Source organism: Aulonocara sp. 'chitande type north' Nkhata Bay, linkage group LG16 (assembly GCF_057382095.1).
Source record: "Aulonocara sp. 'chitande type north' Nkhata Bay isolate Kocher_YH1m ecotype deep benthic linkage group LG16, A_spYH_male_GT1.1, whole genome shotgun sequence".
Lineage (NCBI taxonomy): Eukaryota > Metazoa > Chordata > Actinopteri > Cichliformes > Cichlidae > Aulonocara > Aulonocara sp. 'chitande type north' Nkhata Bay.
This window is the reverse complement of record NC_141359.1, coordinates 7,786,232-7,810,108: the sequence shown is the minus strand read 5'-3', so window position 1 is coordinate 7,810,108 and position 23,877 is coordinate 7,786,232. Positions and strand designations below refer to the sequence as shown.

Sequence of the window (23,877 nt, the reverse complement as noted above, 5' to 3'; positions counted from 1 at the left end):
ATTCTTGTATTTTGCTTGTTTACATTATTGTATTTTGCACAACTCTGTTGCTTGTGAAGCTCGCACACAAGAATTTCACTCACATGTGCTGTACCAATGTACCTGCACATGTGATGTGACAATAAAAGTGATTTGATTTGATTTGATTTGACATTTAATTCAGTTCAATTCAAATCAACTGTAAATCACAATAGCTGACTCAAGGTGCTTATCCATCTATTAAAAGACAACAATATTGACAACGATAATTTTTGTCAAAGATGTTTTTTTTTTAAATCATTGCTGTTTAAAAAAAAACAAAAAAACTATTCATAACTGAAATTAAGTGAATAAGTGAATTTCGATCCTTGGTGATTTTTGACATCCCTGCTTTTCAAAATTGTCTCCAGTAAAAGATGCAGCAACACCCACTGGAGCTTGTCACGCAAGTACTACCCAGGGCCTGATTCCAATTACCTTCTAAGACCAGAAGGGACTGGGTCCTTCGATGGTTGTCTTACTGTATAACAGAACTCATGAAAAGGCTGTTTATGTATCAAAGTATAATGCTTGCTAACTTCTGTCTTTAGATTAAGACTTTGTTTATTCAATGAAATTAATTCAATTCAATTAAAGACAGTGATGACAGGATTAACGAAACAGTGTTATAATGCTATAAATTAAAAGTGTTCAAATCCAACAGAAGACTATAGAGTGTCATGAGTTTCAAAACATAGAAGACCTTTAGGTTGGATCCATTTTTTTAATCAACAACAACAACAACAAAAATACAAATCAGCATGACATAAAAATATCCTGGGGTTATGGCCATACCCCCATATTAATATTAGTAACAGTAATGCATGTGCAGGGGGCATGAGCACCTGCCCCTTTCTTCTTAGGTATCCAAAGTGTCCTTTTCTTCAGGCATTTTTTGTTAATTTTTTAAAAATGTGTGTGTATGGTCTTGCCGTGCCCCTTAACAAAACTATTAATCACAATTTTGCTAAGTAAAAGAAGCTGGCATGCATTGGTCACATGATGAACATTAACCAATGCTCACTCTTGATGGCAGAGAGATGACAACGAGCTCATTAAGAGCACACACGTTTTTTGCAGCCTGGGCGATGTGGAGCTGCAGAACAAACACACAAATTAATTGGGTGGCAGACTGATGTAACCAAAAAACCAGTAAGTAGGGTGTATAGTCTTTAGCACACAGGAAGGTTAAGAGTATTATTATGCACACGTTAAGTTGACTTGTGGCAGCTGATGAATTGAAACAACTGAGCATGCTGTGTGTGCACAGTATGTGTCTATGTGAAGAGGGTGAAGAGGTTGGAGGCAGTATTACTTGCCAGTGAGACGTGTATTTTGTTTGAAAATATAAAACCCCCAGAACTGATATAGTAATAATAAATATTACCTGCTAAATTAAAAAACAATAGAGAAAAGATGAAAATTTATCAAAGTCTCACTTTAAGAAAACGCTCTGTACTGTTATGAAGAGCAACAGCGCCGCCTGGTGTATGAAAGCAAAAGCTTACAGCACCTGGTATTCCCAGGCGGTCTCCCATCCAAGTACTGACCAGGCCCGACCCTGCTTAGCTTCCGAGATCAGACGAGATCGGGCGTGTTCAGGGTGGTATGGCCGTAAGCGACTGTCATAGTAACAGGAAACATATTTATATGCAACAACAAAGGCTGGACGCTAAAACAAATGTAATGCAACGTGTTCAGGGTGGTATGGCCGTAAGCGGACGCTGACATCACAAGATGGCTTTTTATATGGTAGAAAACACGAACTATGTTGGCGTATTTTGATTTATTTCTTCGATATGAATCAGATTTTAACAACTTGGGATTCGTAGAGGAGCTTAAACACATATTCAGTGCTATATGTTTTTAGTTTTTTGAAACCTGGATGAGTATTGTCCTTTGTTTTAATTTTGTTTTCTGGTCCAAAAGTTTAGGTTATTTAAGATAAATATATTTTAGCTGGGCTCAAACTGATATCATATTTATTATTAGAAGTTTTCTACTGGATTGACACGTTTTTAATTTACAGGACTGAGAGTTCTAACCAAACATGATAAGAATATATGAAGAATTAGTACTGCCACGCCATTACCATCTTTGTGTGGGCAAAGATAAATCCAAATCCAAGTGGGAAGCTAGCACCCCTTGACATTTGCACGCATAAATATGGTTCAAGTTACTAAATAATATGGTGACATAAAAAAAAGGCACAGCTTTTGTTTTCAAAGAGTCAGAGTGTAACCGGTGTGGTTCTGCGTTGTGTCTGACGATAAAAGGTAAAAGAAAGAAAGACCTCCAAATAAATTCCTTCCCCCCATCCTGCTGCCATCCTTGTCCATAGTCTTATTACATCCCGTATTGATTACTGTAATTCCCTCCTATTTGGACTCCCTAAAAGGTCCCTTCATAAACTCCAACTTCTTCAAAATTCTGCAGCTCGGGTCATAACTTACACTCCGTTAAGTGCTCATATTACCCCAGTTCTTCAGCAGCTTCACTGGTTGCCCATAGAAGCCAGGATAAACTTTAAAATCTTACTTCTCACGTTCAAATGTATCCATAAATCTGCTCCTTCATATTTGTGTGAGCTGCTCCATATCACCACTGTTTCCCGCCCTCTCAGATCATCATCTGCTATTCATCTTACCGTTCCGTCCTCACACCTTATTACTACGAGGAACAGAGCTTTCAGTCGCTCTGCTCTCCGGCTCTGGAACTCGCCTCCTCCTGCACTAAGAAATATTGACTCCCTCTCCGTATTTAAGACTCAGCTCAAAACACATCTGTTAAACTGGCTTATTCGCTTTAATGCTGGTTTTATCTGTTGTCACACTCTGTTTTGTAATTTTAACTTATTCTATGTATTTTATGACTACTTTTCCTTTTATTAATTGTGTTTTTTGTAAGGTGACCTTGGGTTTCTGAAAGGCGCCCTCAAATAAAATGTATTATTATTATTATTATTATAACAAGATGTGATTTATGACCTTGTTACATGGGCATGCTTTTCTTGTCTTTTAAAATATGTCAATGAGAGCTTGAATCTATCCTGTGTGTATAAATGCACACACATTTGCACACATTCTCCCATCCAAGTGCTAATGAGACCTGACCCTGCTTAGCTCCTGAAAATTGAGCATGTTTGGTATGGTAAGCAGCAGCATTTACGGTACTAGGTGCACAATGACTCTGACTTGGCTTGTCTGGCTTCTTCTGTTTTTTTCCAACCTTACACTCTTGGGTAGGTGACATAGTTTTAACATGACAATTAAAAGTGATTTACTCTGATTCTTAAAAAAAATAAAATAAGATAGGCTCACTTATATTATACAGAAATAAACATTGGATAACTTATAACCCTACAGTGTGCACTAGATGGCAGTCTTCCATAAGCCTTCCAACCACACAAAGCAGTGTAACTGTAAGGTCACAGTGATGGTTTCTCCAATACACAGCTTCATCTCACACTATCCACAGGAGTATGATGACTGTGCTGCACTTGTTAAATAAAAGATGAAAAGTTTGAAAAACCACTCGAAGTGCTTCACGATACTGCACCTCCACTGCTGAAAGGTTTTGCCATCAAAGAACAGATGGCCAAAAAATATCTGCCTTTGCACAATCTGCCTTTTCATTAAAGCTTCTAAATAGTCTGAAAACAGCTGCAGTCTTCATATTGTTTCCTCATGATTCTAAAAAATGTCCATATATTTTGTAGGATTTTTATATATGTTTATATTGAAATGGAGTAATCTGCAGATTGAACGGTGCGGATCAAAATATGCATGTCAAATATGCGTGCTTGATAACACCCTACTTGTATCTATTACTCTGAAAATGTATTTTAACGCTACAAAGACAGCTGTGTTTACTTGGCTTGGGATTGCATTTTAAAGCTGGCTAATAGCTACATCAGATATCTTTCCATTTCTGTAAAATTATCATTTTTGTATATGAAAAACCCCCAAAACACTAAGCGCTTGAGCTTCAAATAACAGCTTGGGATAGGCACAATCTGCGGTCATTATTATAATATCAAATTATTCTTGAATTAACATAATTGTAATAATTGAACTTGCTCTTTTATAGATTCTGAAACATTTAAAACCCATTTGTTTTACCCATGATTCCATGAACACAATTACAAGCAGTATAGACCAGATCCCACAAACTTCTTTTTGTACCACTTGGAGCCCAATAACGGGTTACTCCAACTGTGTGCTAACACTGCTGAGATAACAACAAGCTGAGAGCCTGTAAAATGTTGCATTAAATTTCTTTCAGCCGCCTGAAAGATTTCTGATATTGGGATGGTACTATAGACTGCATATAAGTGTTTAAGGCACAACCTAATCATCGTATCCCTGGTGGTTAGTTTCTTGATTTTACCATAGAAAGAATTAAAGACTGTTGCCAAGCTCGGTCTGAACATCTTATTTGTTCTGTTCCCATGAGCCAAGCCTGCTGGAGGGGTATCCCCCACTGTCCTCAAGTCCTCTCCAGCAGACCAGCGGAGCTACACAAACAAGACCTGGGGTCCAGTCAATTTGTCCAGACAAATGTGGGGATTTGGGACCACTGCAAGCTATGCAGGGATGAGTGCTTTTTGTTTGTGTGCCAAGTAACTCCCCTCAATCCCTTGGTCTCTTAAGTCACTCTATTCACCCAAGTCTTTGTCTGGTTTATCTTGAACCTGACACACTGAACTAAGGAAAAGTTCTTTCTTGCCCTTGTTTATGTTTTAATTCTGTCTTTGGAAAGATCTGTGTGCAGTGTCCAGGTACCAAATTAGCATTTTCTAAACATTTGGTTGGACAACTTTTTCTCTTTCACCCAGCTCTCACCTCTGTGGAAGAAGAGATCACAGAAGGGTGATAGATGTTGAGCAGATGGGGTGGGGTGTGTGCCCCCCCCTTACACCTCCACCCCTGGTCAACAATGAGCGAAGTTCACACTGCATCAGCACAAGTGGCTGAAACAATCTGAGAAAGTGGCTGGAGCAACGCAGCACCTCAGTCCCCTGTTCTCCACTGGCCCAGTCAGCCCGTCTGTGCTCTTCTCAGCATGCTGATCAGAGGATTAGGTTGCAGTGGCAGCATCGAGTCAAGAGCATGTTGAAGAAAGGGAAAGGCATGCAGGGAACACGAGTTTCAAGACAGTTTCACACGCACCCACACAAGAAGGCAAGCAGACGGGTATAAGAAGGACCACACCACACTTCCTGTACTTCTGACAACTTGTCGGTAGAGGGTACCACAATTCTGTTGTGCAATGTTTGTACAGGCATATATGTATATATATAAAAAATCAAATAAAAACCAAATATGTAGACACTAAATAAATAGGAGGAGGATGGATAGAGGAAAAAAGGAAAGTGTATTAGGAAGTGCAGATGATTAGAAAGGAGGAAGTTAGGGTGTTATGAAGAGGATGAAGACTGGAAAGGTCCAGATGACATATTTGTTGAGGTATTTCCAGGAGAGAGGGCAGTGGACTTTAACACAATGTCTCAAGAATAGAGAAAATGTGTACTGGTACCAGTTTTCAAGAATAAGGGTGACTGCAGAGCTGCAGTAACTACAGAGTGATAAAGTTGATGAGCCATATCATGACGATATGGATAAGAGCTATTAAGGCGAGGTTAAGAAGCGAGGTGACGATCAGTGAGCAGCAGTATGTCAAGAAAGAGCACCAAAGATGTGGTGTTTGCTTTGAGAGTGTTGATGGAGAAGGATGGAGAAGTATAAAGAAGGTCAGAAGGAGGTGCACTGTGTCTTTGTGGCTCTGGAGAAAGCAAATGATAGGGAGCCAAGAAAGGAACTGTGGTATTGCACGAGGAAGTCAGGAGTGGCAGAGAAGTATGTGAGAGTGGTGCAGGAGATCTATCAGGACAGCAAGGCAGGGCTGAGGTGTAAGGTAGGAGTGAGAGATGGGTTTAGGTTGGGGTGGGACTACAAGTTTTGCAGACAACATGGGAGTATGGAGCAGGTGGACCCTGCAGAGGTGGAGGTATGCTCTGGAGAGAAGAGGAATGAAAGTTAGTACAAGCAAGGCAGAATACATGTGTGTGAATGAGAAGGAGATGTACAGGGTGGGCCATTTATATGGATACACCGTAATAACATGGGAATGGTTGGTGATATTAAAGTCCTGTTTGTGGCACATTAGTATATGTGAGGGGGCAAACTCCTCAAGATGGGCCGTGACCATGGTGGCCATATAGAAGTCGGCCATCTTGGATACAACTTTTGTTTCTTCAATAGGAAGAGGGCCATGTGACACATCAAACTTATTGGTAATGTCACAAGAAAAACAATGGTGTGCTTGGTTTCAATGTAACTTTATTCTGTCATGAGTTATTTAAAAGTTTCTCTTTGTTCACAGCCATTGACATGTCGAAGAGGTTAACACGTGAGGAGCGGATCGAAATCGTGTTGATATCTGGTGAACGCAGTAACCGGGTCATTGCAGCAGATTTCAATGCAAGACACCCTACGAGACCACCCATCTCCCATGCTACAGTCAGCAAACTGCTTGCTAAGTTTCGTGAAACTGGTTCAGTGTTGGATTTGCCAAAATGTGGACGCAAGAAAACTGTCACTAATGAGGAAACATCAGTGGCTGTCCTAGCTTCATTCAGCAAGAGCCCACAGCGTAGCGCTCGCCGCATGTCACTGGAGAGTGGCATTAGTCGAACATCCCTTCGGCGGATATTAGCTACTCAGAAATGGCTCCCTTACAAACTCCAGCTACTGCAGCATCTCAACGAGGATGACTCAGATCGGCGGACAGAATTTGCAGAATGGGCAAAACAAAAATTGGAACAGGACCCTCAGTTCACACAGAAGATTTTGTTCAGTGATGAGGCAAACTTTTATGTGAATGGTGAAGTTAACAAACAAAACCACCGCTATTGGTCTGACACTAACCCACATTGGATGGATCCCTCCAAGACTGCTGGAACAACAAAAGTGATGGTTTGGTGTGGTATATGGGGTACAACGATAGTGGGTCCATTCTTCATCAATGGAAACTTCAAGGCCACTGGATATTTGAAATTGCTACATGATGATGTGTTTCCCTCTTTATGCACTGAAGCTGGCACGTTCCCTGAGTTTTTCCAGCAAGATGGTGCACCACCACATTATGGGTGCCAGGTCCGAGCATTCCTAGATGAACAGTTTCCTGGAAAGTGGATTGGTCGTCGTGGGCTAGTTGAATGGCCCCCAAGGTCTCCTAATCTGACCCCCTTAGACTTTTATCTTTGGGGTCATCTGAAGGCAATTGTCTATGGTGTGAAGATACGAGATGTGCAGCACCTGAAACTACAGATACTGGATGCCTGTACTGGCATTTCTCCTGCGGTGTTGCTATCAGTGTGTGAAGAGTGGGAGAAGAGGGTTGCATTGACAATCCAACCCAATGGGCAGCACATTGAACACATTTTATAAGTGGTCAGAAACTTGTAAATAACTCATGACAGAATAAAGTTACGTTGAAACCAAGCACACCATTGTTTTTCTTGTGACGTTACCAATAAGTTTGATGTGTCACATGTCTCTCTTCCTATTGAAAAAACAAAAGCTGTATCCAAGATGGCCGACTTCTAAATGGTCACCATGGTCACCACCCATCTTGAGGAGTTTTCCCCCTCACAATGTGCCGCAAACAGGAATTTAATATCACCAACCATTCCCATTTTATTACGGTGTATCCATATAAATGGCCCACCCTGTAGATGTGACAGCGACGCTGCGAGAGGCAGATGTAGTAAAGGTCGAAAGGTTTTTGGCTCAGCAACATTGTGGTTGTTAAAGGTAAAATTTCTACTGGGAAAAACCTGGAAAGTTCGACTCTTTCCACTTTGTAATAATTTTGAAACAATGTAAAGTAAACAAAATATTTGTTGCACTGAGGTACCTATAATGACTGGTTACAGATTGACAAGGAAAAATCCACAGTGTCTTTAAACTCCTATGGAAGATATGTTCATATTAGAGGCTGAGCGACATAACAGTTAGTCATCGCAACTGATATCAATATTTGGTGATTTAAAAATCTGATATATCAGCCGATATTTTGGGGTTTTTTTCAGACACACGAGACAGAAACAAATTTCCCTAAGATTTGTGATGCTTAGGTATTTACTCATTTATATATTTATATTGCTGGACTCTGCTCAGATCCGCTGGTCGTTGTGTTTGTGGCAATCAAAACGTGTGTTGCCAGTAGGGAAGTTGCAGAGTGCCCTCTTGTGGACAAACTATGCAACATCAACACTAATAACATGGTTGAAAGGTGTTTCTTCTGTCTCTTATTTTTCTTCTAAATTTTCTCCTAAATGCAGCACGGTGGCACGGTGGTTAGCACTGTTGCCGCACAGCAAGAAGGTCCTGAGTTCAATTCCACCATCAGGCCGGGGTCTTTCTGTGTGGAGTTTGCGTGGGTTCTCTCTGGGTACTCCGGCTTGTGGGGATAGGTTAATTGGATAATCCAAATTGCCACTAGGTGTGAATGTGCGAATGAATGTGAGTGCGAATGGTTGTCTGTCCCTGTGTGTTGGCCCTGTGACAAACTGGCGACCTGTTCAGGGTTTACCCCCCCCTCGCCCTATGATAGCTGGGATAGGCTCCAGCGCCCCCCGCGACCCTGAAAAGGATAAGCGGAAGTGAATGGATGGATGTCATAAATGCAAATACAACAAACTGGCAAATAGTTAGTGTTGGTCGATAATATCAGGATGCCGATAACGCAGTTGGGCTCTAAATCATGTAAAGCCTCAAAATTGGAAGACAAACTCCTTTCAGCTGCTTTCTCAATCACAAATGGTTTCGTATGGAAGAGGATTAGGGCCAACGGAAAAAAAAAACTGGGCAGGTCTTTTTTTTTTATTTTCCAAAATTCTGAGAAAAAAGTCAGAATTCCGACTTTAATCTCAGAATTCCGAGATAAAAGTCAGAATTCTAAAAAAAAAAGTTGGAATTCTGAGAGTAATGTCAGAATTCTGACTATTTTCTAGTCAAAAACGGCCAATTATACCCTGGACCCCAGAGGATTAATGTCAGAATTCTTTTTTCTCAGAATTCTAAGAAAAAAGAATTCTGACATTAATCCTCTGAATTTTGACATTAACCGTAGAATTCTAACTTTAATTTCAGAATTCTAAAAAAACGTTGGAATTCTGAGAGTAATGTCAGAATTCTGACATTACTCTCAGAATTCTGACTTTAATCTCAGAATTATGAAAAAAAAAAAGAATTCTGAGACAAAAGTCAGAATTTTGAGAAAAAAAAATCTGAATTCTGACATTGAGCTCAGAATTCTAAGAAAAAAGTAAGAATTTTGACTTTAACTCTCTGGGGTTGAAGGACGCGCTGGCGCGTCAAAATCACATGACCAATTTAAGACGACACAGCAACAAGATGTAGCGAATCTCCATTTCAACTTTGATCGAAAGTGCGGACTTCAAACTATATACCAGTTTTTAAATTGTTTCGATAGGCAACGTTAAAGCAGAGTTATGATAAAAATACATGCGATGCTTTTTTCTGAACAAAACAGCGGTGTTTACAGCGGGAAGAACGGTTAAAAACTTTTTCTCAGGACAGCGCTAGCAAAAACTCTCCGGTTGCGAGTGAAAAAAGAAAAAGACAAAACATCCCTTCCCTATTGGTGTTAAAGTGTATGTCAGCCAATCAAAATTTTTTTGCATGTTTGGGGGCTATAGTTAGTGTGTACTGTAGTCCTTGTTTTGTTTTGTGTGTCAGTTATACTAGTGAATGTCACAGTTGCTCCAAAAAAGCCACCAAAAGCAGATTGCGGTCTAAACGCTGTCTCCACATGGAAAACTGGACTGATACACCTCCTGTACTCAGACCTGCAGGGTTTAGGCCTCTGGTATTCTCCTTTGTCTTATAGTGGAAAGAAACTATAGTTTTTGAGTGGCACAAATAATTTGTATGCCTTCTTATTTGATGCAGCACACCTGATTGTTCTGTAAAAAGTTTTAAATGGTTCTATAAAAAACGCCTGAGCCCTTGGCTGCATTTTTAGGTAAATAGTACCATACAACTTTGTTGTTTGCAAAATTTGTGCATAATTTTTAGAAATGTACAATTTCTATTTGCATTTCAAGTTATGAAAATGATTCGTTAAACATGTTTGTGGTTTTTGCAGTAAAAAATACAACTTTGTTCTACTCGGATTTTAAATTTTTTCTCTGAATTTAGATCAATTGTGCTAATATAGTATGTCAAAATGAAAAAAATCCCATTTCAGATATTTGAGGTTGGTCCGGAAATAATGATACCAAACAGGGCAGGATAAGCAGTTTTTAAAGGTGAAATATAGAGGTAAAATCAAAAGTAGTCCAAAATGGCCAATTATACCCTGCACCCCAGAGGATTAATGTCAGAATTCTTTTTTCTCAGAATTCTAAGAAAAAAGAATTCTGACATTAATCCTCTGAATTTTGACATTAATCGTAGAATTCTGACTTTTTTCTCAGAATTCCTTTTTCTCAGAATTTTGACATTAATCTCAGAATTCTGAGAAAAAAGACAGAATTCTGACATTAACCTCAGAATTCTGGGAAAGGAAAAAAAAGACGTGCCTACCTTTTTTTTATTTCGGTGGCCCTAATCCTCTTCTGTACTAATCCTCTTCTGTACTAATCCTCTTCTGTAGTTTCAACAATTTTTTGCTTCTTAGCTAAATGTTAAAATCATTATACTATGACATCGCTATACTTGAAGATGAAGATAATTATAACAGTTTATACATTTAACAACGTACCCCAGTGTACCCACTATGTTAAATGTGGGTACACTGGGGTACGTTGTCATGAGTTTAAGACATCTGAACATGCTGACATGAGAAGTTACAAAAAAATTAACAGATGAAAGAAATTAGCCAAAAAATAGTTGCTGCAGAATCTACAATCTACCTCTCCCTACAGGGCGGAAAAATGTTCTTATTTCTGGCGCATATCGATAACTTCAACATTCACAAATTTTGCATCTTGTTTAAGCCTAAGAAATCAAATCTAGTCACAAACTCAGCTAAGATTTTTTTTTAAACCTCCACACACTGCTTTGTTTCGTTCCAACCATTTGTCCCTGGCTTTTCTACTTGAAATGAAAAGTGTTGGCACAGTGCACTGAGTGGCTAGGTTCCAAAATGTTTTCCTCTCTGTACATCCACCCACCATTTGGACCCCATTATGACATTAACACTATTTGTTAGAGTGGAAGAAACACAGATCAGGAGGTGGATGCAACAGATGGAAGCCAAAGCTTGCCTCTGTGCACATGCACATAAACGCATGCACATTCATGGAAACAACTTACTTTTTCACTATGAAGCTCTGAAACTGCTGTACACAAAAAGGAGTAAACGACACAAAAATGCACTGTGTTTATATAACCCCTGAAATCTGTTTAGTCATGTATTTTCTTTTTACTTTCTTTCTTGTGCATAAAGAATGAACAAAATAACACAAACTAACTAATTAAAAACTATACTAATGACTCCCCTGTGAGTTAAACAAAAATGAACAAATCTGACCTAATTACACCCAGTAAACTATCATAATAAAATACAAATCCATATATATAAAAAGAAAACCTTAAAATAACATTTTTAAATGCCTACATTTATTTTATTTTTCAAATTAATCAATTAAATTATTATAATTTGCATATTTATATTTTTACATTTAGATAAAATGAATACTATTTTATAGAATATTTTGTATTTATTTTTATCTAAGTGCTTTGGGGGAAGCTCATTAATACAATATTGCAATCTAAAAGCAATTTACCTCACCTTGAAGTTCCAAGTTTTTCAAAATGTTGTCTTTTCCTAACATCTTGAGTTAAAGATGTTAGGAAAATCAAAGCTGAATTTCAGTTTTGATTTCATTTTGAAACTGTGAATTATTTTGTTTTGTCTTACAAAGAAATATCACTCTACACACTGGGGCTCAGTTTTCAGGTAAACATTAAAACAGTCCATCAGCACATATAGTGATAAAATAACACACTACATTTTTTCTCACATTACACACTCAGTGTTCCGGAGTACAGAAGTACAGGAACACGCACACACTAACACACACTAACACAAGTTTCTACAGAGTCATAGAAGAAATGCTCCCGACATTCTGACTCTCATTGAAGCTTCTCGTGTTTTGTGTTTTTGGTTCAGCCCATCAATCAGGAAGCAGGTGGTCAGAAGGGCTCAAAATGTTCTGTTAATGCGAAGCAAAGAAAGTGTGGCCTCTTTCTTTCTAACCCCACATCTGACCATCTAGAGCCCTGAAACACACACAGTCTTTGGACAGTTTATTAGACTCTCGAACAACACTGGTTTTAATACGCTATGTTAGGGTAGGATTGTAGAAAAATAGTGTGGCAACTGGTTGATTATTATGCTGATATGCTTTCTTCTGACCAAACTCTCCTTAGGGGAGACTGTGAAGTCTAACTAATTTACCTTTTTGCATTTTCTGAACTTTTTCTCAGAGACAGCTCTAAATTAATTGACACATGGTCATTTTGTTCAAATGGATGACCAGAAAAGCCCAAGTGTTAACTTTGTAGCAGTCTGCATATCACAGCTCTACAAACAACAACACATATCTAAAAACTGTAAGCGAATTGTAAGCTAAGTTAGCTTGTTTTCTGTGCACTGAATACTAACACACCAGAATGTCGTTTAATGTGTTTTGTGTAACAATCTTTTTACACTCTACAAGCACCTCCACTGAGGGCTTTACCAGCTCACCTTTAAGCAGATAAGCAGCTTTCATGTCTAAGCTGAAAAATTATACCACGACTGTTTATGTCATGAAGCCTGTTTCACTGATATTGGACCTTGAATATTTATAAGTTTGATATAAAATAATGAGCTGAAATGTCTACTTATTTCAATTAGGCTCCTAAAGCTCGCAGGTAGAGCGACGATAACTTGCATGCACACAAATTCACCCACCCCCACCACACAACCCCCACAACTAAATGATTTGTTGAAGAGGCCCGATTTCAGTAGAAATTTCTTTAGTCAACGACGGTCCTAGTAGGCGCTTTCAAAGCAGGACGTTGGCTGCCCCCCCTAGTCAGAGGTTAAAGCTGGCGCTGATGTTTTCTATGCAATTTTTCTGTTGGCTGAACAGAAAAAAGTTCTTAACTTGATTGGCTGGGCAGGATGCACTTTTGGGTGGGCTGAGCGCACCCCGGCCCATAGCTACCACCGACCTTGCTCGGGAAGGGGTCGCTGGCTCTTCTTGTGTTGGCCATGGGGGGCCCTCTGTGTGAATAAAGGGAAAGCAGCAGGACAGTAACACATAAAGCAGAGTCTGTATACTGCATACTCCTGGTGCTCAAAGCAAGTTTGTGTCCACAGTAATGTGGACACTTATAAAAAGTACAATAATTTACATTTGGTGATAAGATAATGTTCTGAACAGCACACACTCATTCATCTGACCGTTACCAGTAAACTAAATGGACTGGTTCTTATATTGTGCTTTTCTACTCTACCCGATACCTTACAGGGCTTTATACAACTAAGCACCCATTCTTTTTTTCTATGCAAGTGCTTTTAGTATCTTAGATATGATAAGGATACCTGGTATGCAGACTGGAGGAGCCAGGGATCAAACCATCAACCTTCTGATTAGCAGATGACCTGGTCTACCTCCTGAGCTACAGCCACCCAAAAAGAAGTAAATACCACCCTTAATGTTAGATTTTATAAAACTGGCAAATTCACTCTGTGATGTTTAAATGATTAAACAGATGCATAATTTCATCTGTGGTATTTCTTGTGTTTAGTGTGGTCAGCCTTTAAGGTTAAAGCTCATACATAAGTGTCAAATATGACTTTGTGGTTGTACTCAAAAGGGGGTTTTTAGGTTATAAAGCCTTAGAAATATGACATCTTACCAGATATGCGCTCTAGATAACATTACTTTGGCCTCCCATAACACTATGAGGATTCTTGGGTTCATATTTGTTAAGATATGTACTTCAACACAGAACTTAAACAAACATGTTGGACTGCCTTCTTTCACTTGCAGTTAAAATTGGAAACATTTGATCTCAGACTGATGCTGAAAAACGACTTCATGCATTTATAGACTGAACGATTTTAATTCACTGTTAACAGGACCTTCATTCCCATCGTTTCCAGTTAATCCAGCGAGTGTACTGAAAGGGACTAGAAAGAGATATCATATTTCTCCTATATTAGCATCTCTTCATTGAGTACATGTCAAGTTAAACATTTTATTTAAAATCCTTCTCCTCACATACAAGGTATCATATCTTACAGACCCCATAGTACCATATTATCCAAACTGAGCTCATCACTCTCCGACTGCTGGCTTAATTGTGTTTCCTAGGATATTTAACAGTATAATGGGAGGCATAACCTTCAGCTTTCAGGCCCCTCTTCTGTGGAACCAGCTCCCAGTTTGGAGACATACACTCTCTCTACTTCTTCTGCAGAGGTTTCTTCCTTTTAAAAGGGAGTTTCTCCTTCCCTTTATCCCCAGATACTTTCTGATTGAGCTGATTTGTCATTTTTCTTCTGATTTCTTGTTTAATATCGCAGGGTCTGCAACCTACACTCAAAAAAAAAAAAGAAAAAAAAAAGAAATTGGGTGGTTGTTGCATGTACAGCATTCAAACTTGTAATGTGAACTAAATAATTTCATGTTTCTATGGTGAATGTAATTAAATCATGTAGCATCTGTATGAAATTCAGCAACTTAATTTGTTCTTGTTGAGATGACATGATGCAATCTAGTAAGAGTGGTTAGTTGTCTGGACCCATGAAATTCACAAGATCACATTAGATGTCAAACTGCAGGAAAATCGCTGGAGTCTGCATCAACCCCTGTAATCATAGCTTTCCTAGTTTTGTGAAGCCTGGATTGACAGTTTGGTGGCGTGATGGTTAGTGCTGTTGCCTCACAGCAAGAAGGGCCTGGGTTCAAATCCACAATCTGGCTGATTTGCAGTGTGTACTTAGAGTTGGCGATTGTTGTTTGTCACTATGAAACCATCAACCCCCATATTGGTACATTAAGCAAGACTAGCAGTAATGTCCTTGATTAATAAAGTAGTTGTTCAAACAACAAGATTTCTGTCTTCCTAAAGTCTTGTGTGGAATCAATTAAAACACTCTACATACTTAAATAACTCACTTCAAGTCAATTCAAGTATACTACGTTGATCCAACGTAATCTGATTACATTAAACCGCCAAATGTGTTGGTTTGACATGGTCAAAAATGGGTTATTGTACTTGGTTAAATCATGTGGAAATAGGTGCCACGATTAAATTGTGTTCATCCAACAACAGATTTTTTTGAGTGTACAATATAAAGCGACTCAAGGCGACAGCTGTTGTGAATTGGTGCTATATAAATAAAACTGAAATGAACTCATAAATGTGCTGCCATGTCATAATAAAAGAGGACAAACTTACAGCAGTACCTCTTATTTTTCACCAGAACGGATACTTATGGTACCAAAATTGCCAAATATCTTGATGCCGAAGGCAGGATATGTACATAGGGTTGTAAAAAAAATTGTTACTTGGACAATAATAACTACTACTGGATTAGATACTTATTTGCAACAGCATTGATACCAGCAGTGCTGTGTTTGCCTACCTCAGCTAGCACATAACTTGAATCAGCACAGCCCCTCCCCTCACTAGCAGCTAAACAGGTGGACAGCAAGACAACAAACTTGGTGAAGCATCTTAAAGAGATTTCTGTTTTTATGGGGAATTTTGTGAGTTCAGTAAAGCTATTGTTTCAACAATATTGAAGTGTTAAACAGTTATTCTAAATATAAATCTTTCCAGCATACATATTAACTTTAGCCATTTAACAATTAGCAATTACCCATATTAGACATTATAAGTTATCACTAAGGTACTGGCTACTGCCTATGGCTACTAATAAAACTGAAATGATAATGTTGGAGCTAGGTAGCAAACACAGTCCTTCCGTAATGTTAATAACAGTGTTAATTTAACAAGCTAATGCAGTTATCCTTATCCTTTTCTTAAATTCCCTGAAGTTGAGAAAACAGGACAAATATTTGATCAGACATGAAAATCTTGCTATCAAGTAGTCATCAGAAGGAAAGAGAAATAACCACGGCTGTAGCAGAATACATTTACACAAACCAGGGTTATTCTAATCTTTATTTAACAGAAAATTAGGCTCCTTAATTTTTGTATTTTTCCATCTTTGATGTAAAAAAGGCAACTGAGTATTTTCCCAATTCCTGACCCTGTTTTTTGCATTTTATACTTCATCCTTTATAAATGATGCAAGCTTTCTCTCATACCAACCTAAGCAGTAAAAACTTAAAGCATTGTTTTTTATTTTATTTTAGAGATTTCAGCAGTAATTTCAGCTTGTCCAATATGCTTTCTGGTGATCTGAAAAATCTTTGTCTATTAATGCGCACATGGCTGAAGACATGTGAAAGGTGGACCAGTTGATTGTCCAGCACTGTGTGTGTCTGTTTGCATGTGCTCCTGCTTTTAGAGTTGCAGGTTGGGCACGCACGGCACAATATGGGCTTTAATTCAGACCAACAGCCTCTCTGTCAAAAAGGAGGGGATGGAGCAATTAGCCCCACGGAGGAGAGAGAAAGAGGGAAAAAAACGAAGGGAGTTGTGAATTTGACACATTAAATAGTGGCCATCATTAGCATGTGGCTCTGTAGAGTTGGGGTGCATTCACTGGCTCCTTGAATGCATATTACTTCAGTACTACGGCCATACCCCCACCTCTCTTCCCCTCAGCCTGTCCATCATTCCCATGGCCACCTTTCACTTGTAATCACCCTGTTTGGTCTCCTTTTTCATTCAGTTTCTACAGCTTTTCTGTCGCTTTTGTGGTTTTTATGCCATCATTCTGCCTGGAATAGGCTCCCTGGAATCCTAAATCAAAACAAATTAAGCTGGTTAATTAGATGTAGGAACAAATGAAATGTCACATACTAGTTGGTAGGCTCAACACTGCTAACACTGTAAGCTTATCTTTCCAGTGTCACAATATAAATTTGATACTGTATCGAGAATAACTGACCAGAAACTGCGGCTGTTACTCAGCAGTTCTGTAAGGCCATATTTGAAACTCGTTTTAACTTGAATTATTCTTTCATTTTGTTGAAGACTACCATGGCTTCTGTTCGGGCTGACTTTCACTCAGCTTGTTGTCTCTGCTATATGAGCCTGGAAAAGAGCAAAGTAGCAGGCCCAGTGTGGTGCCTTTTCCGCCATTGTGCCGAGATCGCCTCATGCCAGCTTTCCCCTGTCACATTAGCGCTCATCAACACAGTGAGCAGCACACAACCTGCACAGTTCTTTGGGTTTGTCCTTATTTGCCGCAGTCTTTGAAGTTTTATATTTTGTGCTGTAGAAAGTATGTTTTGCATGTAAATCCCATTTAACATTGGTCATTGATTACATTTAAGTGACTGAAGTCACGAGCACTGAATTAGTGAGCATTTCAAGTTCCAACAGTCTGCAGTGAATTTTTTTTACTGATGTAGCTCATTTTGTGTTTTATATTAGGTAACCCTGGATCTAATTCAATACCTTATTTTTTTATGAAGCGGAAACTTACAGAGTAACCTTTTGCAGGTAAGAAACGATCTAACTTTACTTGCATTAAAAAATCTTTTTATATCCTCCAGGGACACTCTGGGTTTGAAATGTTGAATTTCTAAGTATTTCACTGAATGTCCTGGAAGGCTTATTAGCAAAGGTTGTATTTTGATATATACGAAAGTTACTCACAGAATTACCATGGGGGTTGTGGTGGGTGGGGAGAATCTTCACCAATAAGAAAAGCTGTAAAACTTTAAACGTTCAAAATCTATGCACTCCTTCATATTTTCTGAAATTGTCCACTGGGCCCAGACTGAAGTCTCTGCCAGGCAGACTCTGGTCCCTGGACCTTATGGTTGACACCCCTGATCTAAGTGATAACATTAGCAATATTAGACCACAGAATGTATGCAAATGATATGGAATGCTTATATGGCAGTAGTGTGTCAACTGCAACATGTGCTTGCCCCAGAACATACCCTGATCTCATCTTCTTCTTGACTGTAACTTAAAATCTGAACCTTGTTTTCCATTCAATAAATCTTGAAAGTCATGATCAATATCATGAATTCATTATAAAAGTGGTTGCCCCATGCAGGCCTTCTTTCATGCCTGTCTTTTATATGCACTCTGTGTATAGTTTTAGCACCCTGATGCCAGCTGTTTAGGGGATACCACAGACTACCACTGAGGCTATTTTTATGGGTAATTTTCTTTTTTATTTTGAACTAATGATGGTACAGTGAAGTTGCCGTGATATAAACAAAACCAGAAAAACTTCCATGTTAATCATACTTAATAGCTGGAATAACTGCTGATAAGTGCTGGGAAAAACTAGATTGAGCATTGAAACTTTTTCTTGTTATATTGATTAAAACAAACCTGGGCTTAGCGTTTAGTGTGACTCGGCGGTGGGTTTAAAAGTTTTTAGCTATAACTATGAGGAAACATTTATCAGGATTAAACCAAATTTATTACACAGGCAATATTTGCTTGAAAGAACAATTAATTAATGTTTTTTTTTATATTTTTTCCTTTATAGTGTTCAAAACCAGTTTAGGTTCCCCTCTTTTTTAAATCTCATGCTCTGGTAATCCCTCTCTTCCAGTGTGGCCCTCAGTCCCCCTTTTGCTACTGGGCCTCCCTCTCTCTGTCCCCTCCCTCTCCTCAGCTTCTGTTAGGGCCATGCAGCCCGAGCTGTCAGAGCAGCAACAATCCCAGTCCATTAGTATGGTAATGAGGCTGCGGGCCGACAGGTGGCCTGGTAGACAGCTCAATTAAACTGCTCATTAAAGAGGGAAGTTAACGAAGCTGCAGCCCGGTGCCAGTACGGCTTTAACACACAATGTGATGTCACAGGCAACAAATTGCTGGTGAGTAGGGAAGTGTGTCAGTCTGCCCGCGTACAGGGGCATGCGTGTGCGTATGCATTTCTTCGTACGTGTCTGTGTGTATGCGCATGTATTTGAGTGCAGCCTGACATGAGTGTGTCTGTGTGTGGCCAGAGCTTGAAATAGCGAGTCAGAGAAAGTTAGATGGACGTTACTAATAAGGCAGCGATGCAGCTTAGAGATCAGATAAGATGAGAGGTGGGGAGAAAATGTGATGGAGGAAAAATAAGTCACTCAAACTTGGCCTTTTACTGCCACATCAGGCTGCCAGCAGCCAAGTTCTCTACATCATTAACTGGCCCAGAACACAGTGATGCTCCAATTATTGTGGGAAAAACAATCAAAATTCCAAAAAGGCACAATTGAAAGCTCTGTATTCAGATATTCTGAGTTATTTGGATGTATTTTGTGTGTACAAAGAAAAAAAACACACAAAGAAACAGCCAACTCAAGCATATTACCAACATTTTGTAGTTTATAAGAAAAAAACTGAAATAAATTAAGTTAAATTAAATAACAATAAGCATCTCATTCCCCATGATGGGACACAGTGACCTCGATCACTACCATGTAACCCTACGTTGTTATGGCAACAGGTGACTACTGTCCCATAAAAATAACCTTTTGTGTTTGCGAGCAGGTTTTGGAGGCACTTTTACATTTCACTGTTGAGCACCACAAATTCTCCAAAACCTGCTATGTGACAAAGTGACAGTGACTGCAGGGGTTGCATTTATTGTAGCAAAGGGAAAGGAGATTTTGTAACGTTGTTACAACATCCGAGACGTGTAAAGAGCGGCTGAGTTAGACGGCAAATAAGGGCTGTAGCTATGGTCATGTTTGTTCCTGTAACCATGATTTGATCTAAAACCCAGATTTCTGTATAACTAAATTATGTACCACAGAATTGTCACACCATATAAAGCAATCATAAGACCCGGGGACCAGAATTGGCTCCAAAGATTCCAATCCAGCTTTGGAAAATTCAATTCAATTCAATTTTATTTATCTAGCGCCAAATCACAACAAAAGTGCCTCAAGGCGCTTCATACCTTGAAGGAGGGCACAAATTTTAGGACTTTTAACCATATTTTCATGTTTTACAGTTTGCGTTTCTTTATATTATTTTAAAATATCTCAGAGATTAAATGTGTTGTTAAACATCTTTACACTGACAGAAGGTAGAGCTTCACTCATCAAGTAAGGTCAAAGTGGGCTGTGTGTGTCCCTGGATGTAAAATTAGTTTATATAATAAAATATTATATAAGGTTTATATATTTATAAATCTGTGGTCACTGCAACACCTTTGCGGACCATATACAGGGACATCGTATGTGGTAGTTTATGGTGGAGGACTTGGCTAGCCATCATGATTTAATTATAAATAATAGCACTATTATTTGTAAAGAAATTGGATTGTGAAAAAAATTTGTATTGTGAAAATTATGTAGTTTTTTTCTCCCATTCATTTCCAAAACTTTGACTGTTGGTATATTTTTCTTGTGCACTTGCATTAATAGGATTTCATTAACTCAATTTTGAGTGCCCATTTCAGAACTTGCATACTGGGAATATTATATGAAGTGTTAGATGCAATTAGACATCCTAAATTAATAAATAGATACATAAATAAATAAGTATACCATCCATAAAAAAGACAAAGTAATATATTAAATACAAAGATGATACTGACACAAATAGAGGGCAATTCTGTGACTACAAAGATTTTATTGATATAAAACGTCAGTTTAAGGAAAAAGTAAAACGTTAGACCTATCACTGTATTTGGCAACTAGGATTTTCGATTACGTGGTTACAGTAGGTGATTAATTTTTTTAATCGGTTTTTCCTTTGATTTCATTAGTCTAGTGGGGATGGAGGTAAGAGGGCATTGAGTGCAACATGTTTTAATAGTCTCTCATTGTTTATTATGTATGAGAATAAAGATGTAACACGACATGGTAATCAGTTTGTAACCCGGACCAATTTAGTCTGTAATCCTGGGAGCGTGCTCTCTCAAGTGTGAAAATGGGGCCGTGTGTCTTGCTTTTTTCTCTCTGGTGCATTTGGATCGCTGTGTCTATGACATCGAGGATCATGGGAGTTAATGGGGTAGGACCGCGGTCAACAAACGGGGTTATGTATGGGCGCAAACAAGAACACAGTGAGAAAACAGACCTGCCAGATTCGCTCAAAGCTGTCTGAAAGATGTCTACCCTTATGAATATGCTAATCCCAGTTTAGCATGAACAAAAAAATGCTCATTAATTAATCGACAACAATGGCCTCCTTTTAATGACACGCTAGCTGCCGTTAGCGGCGGCGAATAGTGTACGTGTATGATACGGTCTAATGTAAAACAATTATTAATCATAAGGTTTAACAGATTACTGAATATTACGTTGAGTGTTACAAACACTGGTTCGGTTTTAATGAGAAAAAACAAAGTTTAGACACACGAATCCCAACAAACTAATTCAAAAGGCCTGCAGCCAGACGCACCGTTTGGACTGTTTTGTCTGAAAAAGCTGTTTTGTAGCGTTGGTTATTAACCTACATTAAACAGATCTCAGCTCAAGGATGATGGGAACCAACCTAGATGCATATGGGACATTTTAACAACAAAAACAGTTAAGAGTAACACGCTCCTACCTACATGAGTCAGCACACAGATCCATATGTTATAGGCTGTTGAGTGCTTAATCTATGTAAACATATACGTATGTGCTTATCTGCAAGCAAAGAGCTGGATTTCTGGTTTCTGCATGAAGGTAAACAGAGTAACAGAGGAGCACACTAGCTAAAATGTAATCTCCAAAACTAAAATATTCACTTGGGCTTTTGCAATAATAGTTGGGCTTGAAACAACAGCCAGTGTATGGAAGAGGAAGTCTTAGAGACTGTTGCTCAAAAAAGAAATGTGTTACTCATTACTTGATGCTTTGTTACATTTCCTAAAAAACGTAACAAAATACTACTTCACAGAGTGAATGCAGAGAGGAATTTCCCCATGGGGATCATTAAAGTATACATAAAGTAAACATTACTTATTCAAATGCTTTTGTAATTTATAGTGCTTTTGTTTTGTAATAAAGACCTTAATAAAAGCTTCATGCTCACAATCTGACACAGATATCTACCCTAACGACACAAAACCAAAAACAATTGCAAAGACCATTTTTGTGGCCATAAAGTTAGAAATAGAAATTGGTAGAAATAAAGGCTACAGTAGAAATAAAGCCTGGCAGCTGGTCACTGATATTGCTACCTGCTGAAATTCAACTCGAACATTTTTCTGGGTTCTTCACTACTGTCTTTGGAAACTCTTTCAAAGAGCTGATGTTGTGTTAGCAGCAGATAGTTGGCTATGTGCATTTAGAACCCCAGCTACCATAGGATTAGAGGCAGGGTACACCCTGGACAGGTCTTCAATCTGGGAATGTAAAATGTTTTTGAGCAATGGTTCTCTAAAAGTCTCTCAAAATGTTGCTTTCACTCATTTTAGTCCAGTCCTTGTACCTGACCTGAATGTATAAAACAGTACTTTTGCACCAACAAGATGATTCAGGGGGCCATTAGCAAAAAACTTCGAATATCTTGTCACTGTATGCATTGTGTTCTTAAAATATAATTAAGGAAGCTGGACAAGCAGCAGGCCTACAATAACTTTCTACAGTAGATGAAACGTATCTGAAATTCATGCCCTTAAGAAGTAGAGTCAAATCAGCAAAGACCTGACACATAACCTGGTCCTTCAGTTGATCCATCGACTCTTCACTGAAGAATCATCAGAAATGGTCTCAGTGGAAGGGTTGCTGTAAAGAAGCCATTCTTAATGAAGGGAAACAGGGAGGAAGGGCTCAAGTGTGCCAAATTTCAAACGAACTGCACAGAAAATATTTGCTAACAGGTCTTATGAAGGGATAAATCCAATCATCGGAGTAACTTTGTGCTGAACATTGGGGGGGTCAAGATCTCTGTCTAAATAAATAAGTAGGTCTGGGTAAATTCCCAGATGATTAAACATGCAACTATTTTGCTGGTAATAACTGAAATGAGTACAGGAAATCAACAACCTATTTATGTAAGATAATTCATAATTTCATTGGGGGGGTGGGGGGTATATTATTGGTTGGGTCTGAAATACTATCAGATTTTGATCCAGCATGCAATTCAATTCAATTTTATTTATATCCTGTCAGTCACAGTTGCCAGCTGCGTCAGGGGACTTTATATTGTAAAGTAAAGATCGTACAATATTACAGAGACAACAGAGAAAACCCAACAATCAAACGACACTATGAGCAAGCACTCTGGTGAAAGTGGAAAGAAAAAACTCCCTTTGACCAGGAATAATAGTTCAGACTCTGTTTTGGCATATTTGTTTGCATGTTTCAATTCAATAAATTGTCATTTTTCCTAGAAAAGGATAAAGAAATTGTGGTAGCTTAAATTTTTGCGCAGTGCTAAATATTAATATTTAACTATGGCAGTTATGGCCATGTTAAAGATAAACAAGGTGCTTATATTAAGATCACAATAAAGGAAAAATACCTCTATGTGGTGCTGTCCTGCATTACAAAGACCAACACTTTTCTGACACACAATTCTCTGCACCCCCTACATATAGAGCAATACAATAAAAATTGATAGCACTGCGTGTAATCACACAGTGTGTAGAGGCTCCAGGATCAGACACTAACGGGTATTTAAATGTACTACAAAGTACTGTGTAAACCTTCCACAGTTTAACATTCAGTTTGAATCCAATTAGAGGTCAGCACGGTGGCACGGTGGTTAGCACTGTTGCCGCACAGCAAGAAGG

General features: G+C 38.7%; 1 non-coding gene across 1 annotated transcript; it reads right to left on the bottom strand.

The window, feature by feature from the left end:
• Positions 1-1,519: 1,519 nt before the first annotated feature.
• LOC147310915 (5S ribosomal RNA) lies at positions 1,520-1,638 on the bottom strand. Its single transcript, XR_015125558.1, has one exon. It is a non-coding gene; the product is annotated as a 5S ribosomal RNA (ribosomal RNA).
• Positions 1,639-23,877: the final 22,239 nt, after the last annotated feature.